This window comes from Chiloscyllium plagiosum, unplaced genomic scaffold, assembly GCF_037043375.1.
Source record: "Chiloscyllium plagiosum isolate Xiang-an unplaced genomic scaffold, Cpla_swu_hap1 HiC_scaffold_23, whole genome shotgun sequence".
NCBI lineage: Eukaryota > Metazoa > Chordata > Chondrichthyes > Orectolobiformes > Hemiscylliidae > Chiloscyllium > Chiloscyllium plagiosum.
In genome coordinates this window covers 11,447,246-11,461,711 of record NW_028270161.1, presented here as the reverse complement: position 1 = coordinate 11,461,711, position 14,466 = coordinate 11,447,246, and the positions used below count along the sequence as shown (strand labels likewise).

The following is a 14,466-nucleotide window of genomic DNA, read 5'->3' as shown; positions in this document are numbered from 1 at the left end:
GGTCCTCAGCTCAGATGTTGTTGGTGAGCCAACTCAGAACTCACGCTGGAGTCAGCAAAATGAAGATAGACTCTCTTTCAGTCATAATTCAACAAGGTGGTAATGACTACAATATTCTTGGCAATGCTCTGATACTCTGTCTTTTGCCTTCACCACCAAGTACCACAGCCTCACTGTAGCACAACGTACGACACTGCACCTACTTCTCCAATGCCACCCTTCCCATAGCCAAAAGTGGAAATATCAGTGTGACATAGCCTGGTCTGAATGGGTGAAGAATTTACACAGCTACATTAAACATATCTGGTTAGAGACAAGAAAAAATTGCAGATGCTGGAATCCAAAGTAGACAGGCGGGAGGCTGGGAGACCAAGGAAGTCAGGCAGCCTCAGGAGGTAGAGAAGTCCACGTTTTGGGTGTAACATTTCGGTTCTGAAAGAGGGTTACACCTGAAATGTTGAATTCTGCAGCTCCTGACACTGCCTGGCTTGCTGTGTTCTTCCAGCTTCCTGCCTGTCTACAACGCATCCGCACACCTCATATTTATAAGTTAATGGACCATTGTTAAACATTCTGACACCCCTTCAAACGTGTCTGATCACAGCGCATGTATCATGAGCTCTTAAAGGGACCAACCTCTCAACCAATTATGGCATTATTTCACAAAATTTGTGTCTACACTCCTTAATTAATACCAAAAAGTAACGCTAAAAAACTGAAAAGAAAAATAGCCTCATGGATTTCTTTTTGTTAAGATGCAGAATTTGCTTGACATTCTACACCATCTGAATAAAATGTTGTAATTAAAGCAGCAGAAATTGAAAATAAACCCTCACTCTTTTCTCTTTTGAGAATTATATAGGGAAAGGAGAAAGTGAGGACTGCAGATGCTGGAGATCAGTGTCAGGAGTGCCGTGCTGGAAAAGCACAGCAGGTCAGGCAGCATTCGAGAAGCAGGAGAATCGATGTTTCAGGCATAAGTCCTTCACTAGGATGAATAGCTTATGCCAGAAGCATTGATTCTCCGGCTGTGCCTTTCCAGTACCACACTCTTGACTTTGCTCTCCAGCATCGCAGTGCTCACTTTCCCTCCAGACTGGGATGAATTTATGGAATGGTGACATGTCTTATCCTCATTCCATTCCTTCTTGGATTATCTTTACATCCTTCTCGTGATCTCTGCACAGCACTTCCAGATATGACTGAAACAGCCAATGGAAGCAAAGTCAGTCTTGTGGGTTCTGGTTTGGACAATCTAGAACTGTTCCAGTTACTGTCACAGTTTTATGTGCTGGATTTTGTATTCTTTGAACTATCAATCCCATTCTCAATCCACTATTTACCTGCTGCATTTATCAAAGAATCCATTGACAGACAGAGAGACTTTAGATTAGATTAGATTACATACAGTGTGGAAACAGGCCCTTCGGCCCAACAAGTCCACACCGACCCGCCGAAGCGCAACCCACCCATACCCCTACATTTACCCCTTACCTAACACTACAGGCAATTTAGCATGGCCAATTCACCTGACCTGCACATCTTTGTGACTGTGGGAGGAAACCGGAGCACCCGGAGGAAACCCAGGCAGACACGGGGAGAATGTGCAAACTCCACACAGTCAGTCGCCTGAGGTGGGAATTGAACCCGGGTCTCTGGCGCTGTGAGGCAGCAGTGCTAACCACTGTGCCATCGTGCCGCCCACATGTAGTTCCTTTCACAGCTATAGGATGTCACAAAACACTTGACAGTCAGTGAAATCTTGTCCTTATTATGTGGTGGGAAACGCACAAGCCAATGTACTACCGCAAGCCCCTGCAAACGGCAGTGTTATAATGACTAATTATTCTGTGAGGTTGGTTGAGGGATCCACACTTGCAAGGACATTGTGGTGAACCTTCCTTGAATAGTACCATGGAATCTTTTCATCTCATTTTAGGGGACAGACGGAACCTGAGTCTCATCTGAAACATGCATCAAGAATAGTGCAGCACTCCATCAGTACAGCTTCTGTTGGGGACCAACCCTCATATCCACTGTTCTAAGTGTATCAGGGGCAGAAATGGTAAACTTCTGCTGCATTTCAGTTCAATTAATATTGTTCCTGTGCATTCAACTTCTGTGCTCACAGTTCAAATCAACAACCTGCTTAAGTTTACACTATGTCCATCAGTTTAAAGTTCTGGATGACTCATCCACGAGTCAGCATCAGACAGTGATTACAAGATGATTCTTTTGCAATCCCAAAATCCATTCCACACAGACTTATGAATAAACTGGAGACATGCAACCTTTCTCTTCTGAGAGATAACTGATCTAATCTAAGCACAATTGGGCTCCTGGGAATTTGCTGAAACGATAATTCACTCAGTGACAAGCCTTCCAGGTTTTAGTACATCTGCAATGTGTCCAGGTGAATCTATACTTTTCTGGTGCTCAAGTCATGGCAAAATGAACCCAAGTGCTTCTTAGGGGGCACTTTCTGTCCTGTACCAGTTTAATGAACTTACAATCAGTTTCAAGGAGGATGGTTAAAGCCAGGAAAAAGAAGTCAGGTAAGTAATGACTTTGTTCAGACATAAAATGAATTAAATTGGGCGAGGAATTTTTTAGATCAATCAGAAAATAATAAGAGTAAAACTAATTAAAAATTGAATGAGCATATAAAACAAAAATGGAGGCTGCGTTTGAGTGTTTAATTGTCACTTAAAGTTGGCTCTGCTCCAATGCCATTACTCACATGTTATTGGGTTTCCACAGAGTGCTTAAAGAAAGTTCTGCATTTATGTAGCACCTTTGCCAATTGCAAGAATTCTTAAAGCACTTTTCAACAACATATGCATTCAAAATATGTTAGAGTTTGTTAAGCAATTGAATACGTTTATTTTGTAATTTTGCAAAAAATACATCCAACCATTTGTGAATATCTCTTAACATGCAAAACTTACTTAGTTTTTAAAATCTAATCTGCCATTTACCTATTATTTTTGTAAGTAGCTCCCTGTTCTCACTTGTATTTAAACGTCAAAGTAACAATGGAGTACCTTCTAGTCTTCTAGCCAATCATTTTCCAGCACCTTAAACCATGAAAATCCTTACCTCCCTCAATTTTCCCTTCCTCCTACAAGTTATAAACCCCAAGCTTGGTGTCACCTATGAAAGAAAAGAGAAATATTTGCATTGTTATGATACTCCATCACGTATCTCATGAGCATCTGACAATGTTTTACTTACGCACTATTTCATAGCGCAGTGGCAGCAATTATCTCGGCAAAAGGAGCACCAATTTGTGCACAGCAAGCATTGATGAGTCAAGATTAGAGTGGTGCTTGAAAAGTACATCGGGTCAGGCAGCATCCGAGGAGCAGGAAAATTGATTTTTTGGGTAAAAGCCCTTCATCAGGACTAATCTAATCTTGACTCTAATCTCCAGCATCTGCAGTACCCACTTCTGCTGAAGTAGAAATGAGTGACTTGCTGAACCAGAGGGGCAGAGACTGACCAGACCAGTGAGGGAATGTTCCTCTCTCCATCACATTGTGTCATGTGAATATTGATTACCACTGATAACACTAGAAAAAGCAAGTTATGAACTTCGGTTTAGAGTCATAGAGGTTTAATTGGAAACACACTAGCTTTCAGAGTATTGCTCCTTCATCAGGTGCCACAACCACCTGATGAAGGAGCTTTTTTGCTCTGAAAGCTAGTGCTTCCAATTAAAGCTATTGGACAATAACCTGCTGTTGTGTGATTTTTAATTTTGTACACCCCAGTCCAACAGCAGCATCTCCAAATCATTACTAAAGAGTTAAGCTTAAATTGTGAGCCCAACACCTAGCTTGAATGCTTATCCTTCTGAATTAGAGGCTGGAAGACAAACAATTGAACTAAGCTGAAACCAAACTGATCAGCACAGTATAATGTATCCAATAGAAACAAAAACAGAAGTTGCTGGAAAAGCTCAGCAGGTCTGGCAGCATCTGTGAAAATAAATCAAAATTAACATTTCAGGTCTGGTGACCCTTTCTCAGAACTGATGGTAGCGAGGAGAATGTTGGTTTACATGCAGAAAATAGGGTGGAGGAAAAGAGAAGTAACAGGTGAGGATAGAGCCCAAAGGGAGAGAAGAACGGTTGGTCAGACAAAGGGGTTGATAATGATCTGGCTGGGAGGGTGAATAGCTATTAATGGAGACTGTTAGTGGCTAACAATAGGTAGTGCACAATGGCATATTAATGACAGAATGACAATAAGGCCTGGTGTGTGGGGTAGGGAGCTAAGACACGGGGATTTCAGGCCCTAAAGTTATTGAACACGATATTGAGTCTGGAGGATCCCCAAGTGGATAATGAGGTGCTGTTCTTCCAGCTTGCACTGAGCTTCACTGGAGCACTGCAGCAAGCCTGAGACAGAGACGTTGGACAGAGAACAGGGCAATATATAGAAGTGGCAGGCAACTGGAAGCTCAGGGTCTTTTTTGCAGAGAGAATGTAAATGTTCTGCATAGCAATCCCCCAGCGTACGCTGTTTCCCCAGTGTAGAGAGAGACCACAGTGTGAGCAGCGAATATAGTAGACTAGATTATGAGAAGTGCAAGTAAAGCGCTGCTTCACATGAAATGTGTGTTTGGGCCTTTGGATACTGGGGGGGGGGGGGTAAATGGACAGGTGTTACACCTTCAGCAGTTGCAGGGGATGGTGCCGGGGGGCTGCTGGGGGTGTTGGGAGTGATGGAAGAGCGGATCAGGGTGTCCTGGAGGGAATGGTCCCTGAAGAAGGTGGACAAGGGAGAGGAGGGGAATATGTGTCTGGTGGTGGCATCTCACTGGAGGTGGCAGGAATGGCAGCTGATGATCGCCTGGATGTGGATGCTGGTGGGATGGTAGGTAAGGACAGGGAAATCCTATTGCTGGAGAGGGAAGCGAGGGGGGTGAACGCAAGGATGTAGAAGTTAGGTCGGACTTGGTTGAGGGTCCTGTCGACAATGGTGCTGGGGAATCCTCAGTTGAGGAAGAAGGTGGACATGTTGGAGGCTCCCTTCTCGAAGTTGGCCTCATTGGAACATTTGCGACGGAGACGGAGGAACTGAGAGAATGGAACAGAATCTTTACAGGAAGCAGGGTGTGAGGATGTACAGTCCAGGTTAAGGGGGCATCGCTGGGCTTGCAGTGGATATTAGTGGCCAGTCTATTCCCAGAAATGGAAACAGAGATGTCGAGGAAGGGAAGGGAGATAGACCAGGTGAAAGTGAGGCAGAGGTGGAAATTGGAGGCAAAATTGATGAACTTTACCAATTGTGGACAAGAGAGGAAAATAGCATCGATGATATCATCGACATATCAGAGAAAAAGTTGTGAGTGGGGGCCAGAATGAGGCTGGAACAGGGAAATGTTCCACATACCCCACAAAGAGACAGACATAACTGGGGCCAGTGTGCATATCCATGGCCACCCCTTTGACCTGAAGAATATGAGAGGAGTTAGAAGAGAAGTTGTTGAGTGTGAGGATGAAGGTGGTGATGGATGTGCCCTCACCTTATCTATCATGTTTATTCATTTAGAATGAAATGGGAAATTACTTTAATTGCAGGGTTGTGACTCTTTGTAACTCTCTACTCCAAGGGTCTGTGGATGCTCAGTTGTTGAGTATATTCCAGGAAGAAGTGGAGAGCCCTGAGACCATCTTGGTTGGGGATGGGCATGTAAAGGGATTGAACATCCATGGTAATGACATTCCTGGACTGTAGAAGCATATTGGTTCCCTATAAAATAGGGATTAGTTGACAGTTATTTTTGTTTGTTATCATAACATTCTTAGAAACATACAGTGTTATCATTTGATTATCCTGTGCTGATCAGTGAGAAATTCATTTCTCTTAATGGAAGTTACCAGTCTCTAGCAGGACCTAACAATAGATATCCACTGATTTTTATTAGGTCAGAGTATTAAAGGATATGGAATAAAGGCAGGTCAATGGAGTTAGGATCAATAATAGAGCTTATTCAAAAGGGTGAATGGTCTACTGTGTTCCTGTTTCTAGCTTCAGTCAATAAACTGCAAAGCCAGCATCATATCAACAGCTGGGAATTTTGATACACAAGGCATCTCTTCCCTTGTGAAGGTCAATTAAAAATACATACAAGTAATTCCATAATAGTGAGTACAGAATCCTTCTGCTTCTTTCAAATGGCTCCTCAGAATCCTGTGCCTACGCAAATGCACAATTCTGAAACTAGCCTATTAAAAAATATCACTGCTGTTGCAAGCACTTTACAGAGTAGGGGAAAAGGTTGTTGAATGGTAAAGCAGGTACAAAACACAGGATAATTGAGAATGGCTCAGTTGAGATTGTTATCAAAGCAGGCTGTAGAAATCAGGGAGAGTGTGACACGTCATTCCATAAAATCCCTACAATGTAGAAACAAGCCCACAATTACCCTTAAAAAGCATCCCACCCAGGCTCACCCCCCCTACCTTATAACCCTGTATTCCCCATGGATAATTCACCACCCTGGATACTATGGACAATTTAGCATGGCCAATCCACCCTAACCAGCACAACTTTGGACTGTGGGAGGAAACCCACACATAGACAGAGAATGTATAAAGTCCACACAGAAATCACCCAAGGATGGAAGTGAACCCAGGTCCCTGGCGCAGTGAGGCAGCAGTGCTAACCACTGAGTCACCGTGTCCACCCCAAGTTATTGCAAGTTTTCACAAGAAATGTAGTAACAATGTCCCAAGGCCCTACCCAGGAGCATTATCAATCAAAGTTTGTCATTGATTCGTGTAAGGAGGCATCAGGGCAGCTAACTGAAAGCCTCAGCAGAGAGGTAAATTCTAAGGAAAGTGTTGATGTGGGGATGTGAGTGTTGCATGGTGGGCCACTGTTATTAGCCCAATCCTACACCCTTGAGAAGGTCAGGGTAAGTTGCCTTCTTGAACTGCTACAGTCCATTTGGTGAATCACCCAGCAGTCTGTTGGGAAGGGAGTTCCAGGATTTTGATCCAGTAATACTGAAGGCTCAGCGATATATCTGTAATTCGAGATGGTGAGTGGCTTGGAGGGGAGCTTGCAGATATGGCGTGCCACATATCTGTTGCCCTTGTCGTTCCAGCTGGAGGAAAGAAATGTTGGAGATGATTAGGGAGGGAATTCTAGAGCTTAGAGCATTTCACGTGAAGGCACATTCACCAATGATAGACTCACTTAAATCTGGGAAGTGTGTCTCTATTGGTATGTGTGTGCTGGAGGCCAAGTGTATACATTAACTGTCAACTGTGGGTTAATAGCAATTTAAAGACATGCTGATACTGTGCCAGAACTTCTTCCTGATTGATCCTGGTGCAAGCTGCCTATATATGATTTGTCTTTGATTGTTGGTTTGTTAAACTGACTATTACTTCCATTGATGCTTTTCTTGTATGTCTTGATTGTTTTGTTGGAGTTAAGATGCGCACGTATATTCTAAATAAAATTGTGAATTCCAAAGCTGAGGTCTCCAGTAAATCAATAGCTTGTAAGGTCTACTTAAAGCAGCATTAATGTCCATTAAAAGCAATTGATTCAATATTGAAGTCTACTGCCAGAATTTGGGTCTTGTAACCTTGTTAAATGTGACTAATTGCCAATGTATTTACACCCAGCATCACTGAAGCTGAGTGTAATGTATCTGGACTTTCACATTGATCATATTAATAGTTGAACTGTCTGTTTTATGATCTACATTATACTTCCATTTTTTTGAAGTTATATGTGACATTATTTTCTTGTGAATTTCCATAATCCACTTATTCCAAAGAAATGTCAATGTCTTTCTCAGATATTTGTGAGTGCTCAACTTTCCTGCATTTGATTTTTAGCCATGCCCGAAAGGGATTCTGCTTAAGGTTAGAGTGCAGAAATTACAGTAAATCTCAGAGTTAGACTTAAAACATTGGTGCCGAAGTTCCTGGGTGGAACGAATGCATGAATAAAACTAAGCTTTTTCTGTGACTTCCATTTGTTTTATTTGTGACAGTTCACCGACACTGAAGTTCATCACTGGCACTGGAACTGGAGGAGGCGTGAGTTGCTTCTTGTACTGCCCCTAATTTATGCGCAGCCTGTAGGGTAGTCCACACTACTGGAGTCAACCTGCTTTATTTCATCTAAGCCATAAAACACCTTCTCCTCCTACCCATACTGCATATGCTTCCATTCCCTACATACCGCAGTGACGATTTACACCACATCGAGACCCAATTTAGTATTCTCCACTTATTTCATTATTGTTTCCCATTGGCGTTGACTCATCATTTAATCTCACCTACCCTCTGCCCTGTCATAAATTGTTACCTTCCACCCACCCCACTATACGGAGGCTGGGCCAGTGCCGGAATTGACTGCCCACTCTTCATGCCTAAGAGAATGATATAGGGTGAATCCAGCGCATCAAATGCTTGATTGATCCCGACAATATAGTGGTCATGCCAAAATGTAGCTGGCGTGGAAAGTTTTATGGGAGTGGGCAATACGCTTTTGAATGCCTACATGAATAAAAGGTGGGAAAGAAGCAAGGCGGGGGGGCATCATTCGGCAGGTGCGCTGAGTATATCGAGACAGTACCCCAAATGCCAGCTTCCCCTTCCTTCCACACATCCTATCTGTCCAAACAGAGCCTGGCATCTCCAAACCACCCTCCCTGGGCTCTAGGATCTCTCCCTATCTGGAAACCCTAAGGTTTATCTTTCAATGGCAGCCAAGATCCTCTTCCTGCTGCCCTGGCAATGCCCAGGGTATGATGAAGGTGCCAGATGGGCAGGCAGGGCATGGCCTCCTCCAAAGTGACAAGCAGAGAATCTGCAATGAGCCAATGTAGTCAACTGCAGCACATAATAGTTGTAGGATGGTCTGCCAATCAACAAGTCATGGAATTGATGTGAGGTAAATTTCTGCCCATGATCGTCTCTTTCGATCGGTGTGGCTTATACTTTAACTCAGATTGATAAGCCACATGAGGGAGAAACAGAAGTTATACTGATACGATAGGATGAAGAGAGGTGGGAACAAGGTTGTGTGGGACACAAATACCAACAAAAACAAGTTGGGACAAATTATCGATTTCTGTTCTGAAGAAGGGTCACTGGACCTGAAGTGTTTTCCCCCTCCACAGATGCTGCCAAACTCAATTTCTCCAGCAATTTCTGTTTGTGTTTCATAATTCCAGTTTTTTGTTTTATTTTACCTGTTTCTATATTATAAACTTTAGAACATAGAAAAGTGCAGCACAGAACAGGCCCTTTGGCCCACGATGTTGTGCCGAGATTTAATCCTGATATAAAATATAGTTACTTAACCAAGCACTCCTCGACTCACTGCTATCCATGTGCATGTCCAGCAGTCACTTAAATGTCCCCAATGTCTGCTTCCACCACCACAGCTGGTAACGCATTCCATGCATTCACAACTCCCTGCGTAAAATTCTGTAATTCTATGTAGCTTTCATACTATAGCAAGAGCATTCTAAGAAACTTTATAGGGACATTCACAGACAAGTATGCTTCCTGTATTTATAGCGTATTTATATGAAATGACACGTATACACATTTAGGAGGTGTGCAAAGTGATTTTATTGACTAAAGGTGTCCCAGATTCTTACTGCAGTTTGCAGAGACTTGGCCAAGAACAAGGTTATTGCACTTGTACAGTGCTCTTTAAATTGGAGAAAGGGATCTCCTTTTGAACTTCAAATTCTACTTGCAACCTTTAAAATTTGTGGGCATTAGCTATGAACTATTCAATGCACATAGTGTATGCTCCCCAGTTAGGAATAGAGAACCTGCCATCAGCTCGGAGGTTATTTAGTTGCGTGAGAGGTGTATCAAGGTATACAGCCATTAATTCCTTTCAATTGCATTAAAAAAAACTCAGCAGCAAAGTCACAATCTCCTGCACATCTCAGTTGCCATTATTTCTAAACTTAGGCCTCAGTGTAATGAGGAAACCAGCAAATTAAAGTTGTGAATGGCAGGATAGTGGATGGGAACATGAGAGGTAACAAGTGCAGTTATCTGACTAAGAAGATTTCAGAACAGTTGAATTCTGAGCTCTGAGACAACAGTAGTAAACTATACCAAAGCTCTACGTCACAGCTGAAGCCTGTTAGTGTCCTGCTGCTTATAATCTTACTGCCTTGTTAGCGTGTACCCTCACACTAACCTTAAAGGAAACATTATTGACAGGGAACTGTTAGTCCCTTGTTGTTTCCAAAACGTAAATAAAGGCTGTTTTCTGCAATATCCCCACTGCTAAACCCTCTGTTTGAAATGCACTTGTCTGAATCGCTACCTAAGTTCTCAATCTGACTTTCTCTATGGTTTCCATAGGTCTGAACAATTTGTCAGGGGGAACTCATCAATTGCCTTAATTTTCCTGAAGTATTTATGAGGTCACATCAATATCTCGTCTTTTCCAGTAACTGCCAGCCCAATGTCCTTAACATTTCCTTATGATTTATACTTCCAAGATCAAACATGACCGTATTGGCTCTGTGCTGCACTCTCTCGAGGGGAATAATACCACATCACACACTGACCAATATTGAATGTAATATTACCGACTGGGTGCAATCACCCACAATACCACTTCCTTTATATGAATTTTGAGAGTATATGTGATGTTATTACCTTGGTTAATATCCCGCTACACGAAAAGATTTTTAAAAAAAATGCTGCAATAAGCAATCCTATATTGCAATACACTCCCAGCCTCCAGGAACATGGATTCACACTGAAGCACATATATCTGAAGCAAAAACAGAAATTACTGGAAAAGCTCAGCTGCTCAGTTCTGAAGGAGGGTCACTCCTGAAAAGTTAACACTTGCTTTCTCTCTACAGATGCTGCCAGAGTCTTTTGTTTCTGAAATACAGCATCAACAGTTCTTTCCGTTTTAATATCTGGTGTATCTGAACGATTTATACCTGGAACATTTTGTGTGTGCGTGTGTGGGGGGGGGGGGGAGGAGGGTTGAACAGAATCTTTTTCTTTAAAAAGCATGCCATTAGCTACCCCAACTCATTCACACAATCAAACCTGTGCCTGGAAGTTTGAGATAGCCCACAATCGATTTCGGTGTAAGTCAAAGAGCCATGGGATAAATTGCAGGTGCAAGTCAGATTCGTGACTGTCAGGGCCGGTTTGCCCACTGTTTCCGCCCATTCAAAGCGAATCTTCCAACTGAACCCTCCTCACAGAGAGAGAGAGAGAGTGTTGAATGTTGTGAATCGGACACTGAGCGCTGGAGAGCGCAGTCAATGACAGAGTGAATAAGCCGTGAGCTACAGCCCATTCACTGCTTCCCCACGCTCTGAAATGCAAATACACACACATCCAGATCTGCAGCGAAATAGCAATATTTGGCTCTTGTTTATTTCGCTTGTATTGCCCCTGCCGTCCCAGTTGGGGTTTACTGGTTAAGCTGGTGCCCTTGTTATTAATATATTTAAAGACATGCAGTTGATTGAAATAACAGCACAGTGCACAGTCCACGTTTCATTGACTGCCCCGGCCAATACATCAGGATTTCTCGTGAATAATTTGTGAAAAAACACGACTTCTCTTTTGAAGTTTTGTGATATAATTTTGAACGCATTTTAAAACAAGTTTTGAGAAATCATTGCGTAGTTCGGCACCATTTTCCCACCAAGGTTTACTTTGGAAAGAGCCATAAAGGAGGTTTATTTCAAAGTGTGTGGGATTATTTCAAAGTATTTTGTCCTTTCAGTATTTTCTGTTTTTTTGTGCAAGCAACAGACTGAGGTTCGGCTTTCGCTACAGACTCAGTAAACTCAGGTAAACGAGGATAATCTGATCACTACGCAATACTCCTGGATTTAGATTATAAAGGTTTTAGAAACTACAGATATTCATGAATCTGTCGCAGTTGTTTTACAGCTGCCTAGTCTCCCCTCTCGGAATCACATTCCTGGTTTCTTTCTTTTTAAAAATAATTACAAAGAATGTTTTGGAAAATTGAAATGAGGTACATACTGCTGAATACTCTTTCCATTGTAAAGGGGGAAGTTTCAAGACGTGTAGCAAAAGGCAGCAGACTGGTTTGCAAAGTTACAAAATCACTTTTTTTCGCCAGGCTATAGTGAGTTTTCTAAGCTCACGAGAGGGAGAGAAAGTGTAATCCTTAGAATACGTGCGCACAAATACAGCCAACAAAGTGACTTAAAGGCACAACTGTACCGCTCTAAACAAAGTGATGAATATCAGTCCGCTTTGCAAACTGCTTAGCGGAAAGTCAACAAAAGACTTGTCAAAAAAAAACAAATACTGCGTAAATAAAACCGGGACTAGACAGCCTCAGCCTCGGGAATGAGAAGTCTATTCCTTGTTTTACACCGACCTGACAAGTCAGTGCTGAGAGATACATCGTCAGGAATGACACAGATGCAGTTATCACCTATTATGAGTGTGGAGCAAAGGTCAGATAAATGGCAATGACACCCCACCATCACCAACTTCCTCCTTCCCTCCCTCCTACCAAGCCTGACCTGGTCTTCGGAAATATCACAGTACGAGAGACACTCAGCTTTCAACAGATTCACAAAGCTGACAAAAGATCTTGACAATAGAAATGCAATTAAACATTTAAAAAGAGGAAATAAATTCGGTCTTACCAGACTCTTCTTCGGTTCAAGTAAATGTTACTCTAATAGATTGGTCTTCCTTTTTTTTGTTTGTTTTTTTTGTTTATGTCCTGGGAAGTGAAAATAAATGGAGATTGTTAAGAATTCTCACTCTGAAATCTTTCAGCTGCTCTGCGGAGACATACAGACACACACACACAAAATAAATAGGGTTTCATCAGTAATTTGCTTTAGCTGTCAGTGCAAGTCAGTGCTGCATCATTCTGTCCCGCCCTTCCCTTCCCAATGGGGTGCTGACTACCTGCGGCTTTCCTGAAAAGCTTCTGCCAGAGACAGCAAAGAGGGAGGCAGAAAGCATGCTGGAACATTTGCTCTCTGGTATCTCGGTCCTGCCTAGGCTCCTGTTTATTTTTTTGTAACCCCACCCCCAGCAGCCAATCTGTGCTGTCACCTCAGCGTCTACAGTTTCATACAAACCATTAGCATCGGTTAATGCCATCGGAATGGGGCTCAATACGGCACGTCCTATTTAACAGTGAGGGGGAAAAATAACTTGCAAGTACTGTGCAGCCAGAGGTAATGGTTTAACCTTTTCCTCACAGGCTCCACATTTTCACAGATGTATTTGTCTTTAAAGACTTGCAGCAAGCAGCCTTCAGCTTATTAACTCACTCAGATCTGTACCCTACAGTGTGTTAATGCTGGTAATGTTAATTACTCCTTTTTGAAACTGAAGAACTGTATGAACGGGAGGAAATGAAAAATAGGGAGGAACTGTCTACTTCAGATACTAAATAACTTCAACCAAATGGATTTCAGGGGTAGTGTCCCTGCCTCTGAGCTAGGTTCAAGTCTCATCTTCAGTGCTGTGTCATTACATAGAGTCATAGAGATGTACAGCACAGAAACAGACCCTTCGGTCCAACCCGTCCATGCCAACCAGATATCCTAAATTAATCTCGTCCCATTTGTCAGCACTTGGCCCATATCCCTCTCAGGAGAAAGTGAGGACTGCAGATGCTGGAGATCAGAGCTGAAAATGTGTTGCTGGAAAAGCGCAGCAGGTCAGGCAGCATCCAAGGAGCAGGAGAATCGACGTTTCGGGCATGAGCCCTTCTTCAGGAAAGGGCTTATGCTCGAAACTTCGATTCTCCTGCTCCTTGGATGCTGCCTGACCTGCTGCGCTTTTCCAGCAACACATTTTCAGCCCATATCCCTCTCAACCCTTCATATTCATATACCGTTCCAGATGCCTTTTAAATGTTGTAATTGTACCAGCTTCCACCACTTCCTCTGACGGCTCATTTCATACACACCCCAACCCCTGTGTGAAAAAGTTGCTCCTTAGATCTCTTTTATATCTTACCCCTCTCACCCTAAACCTATGCCCTCCAATTCTGGACTCCCCCACTTCAGGGTAAAGATTTTGTGTATTTATCCTATCCATGCCCCTCATGATTTTATAAACCTCTATAACATCACCCTTCAGCCTCCGAAGCACCAAGGAAAACAGTCTCAGTCTATTCAGCCTCTCCCTATAGCTCAAATCCTCCAACCCTGGCAACGTTCTTGTAAATCCTTTCTGAAGCCTTTCAGTTTCACAACTCTTTTCATATAGGAGGGAGACCAGAATTGAATGCAATATTCCAAAAGTGGCCAAATCAATGTCCTGTACAGCTGCAACATGACCTCCCAATTCCTATACTCAATATACTGACCAATAAAGGAAAGCATAACATCTCAGAACAGATTAATGAAAAATAACCTGGTTCGTTAATTAAATCATAGACTTTAAGTTTCTGGATCATCAGGTCAGTGGCAAG

At 42.7% G+C, this 14,466-nt stretch overlaps 1 protein-coding gene across 3 annotated transcripts in view; it reads right to left on the bottom strand.

The window, feature by feature from the left end:
- celf2 (cugbp, Elav-like family member 2) overlaps positions 1-14,466 on the bottom strand; it is a 1,014,614-nt gene that overhangs the window by 869,603 nt on the left and 130,545 nt on the right. For 2 of the 3 annotated variants that reach the window (XM_043714095.2, XM_087999366.1), the window contains one exon: positions 12,674-12,753. The gene's annotated coding sequence lies outside the window, so the exon portion shown is untranslated. Of the gene's footprint in view, positions 1-3,099; positions 3,154-12,673; positions 12,754-14,466 lie in introns of all 3 variants that reach the window. The other variant, XM_043714096.2, reaches the window with a different exon arrangement.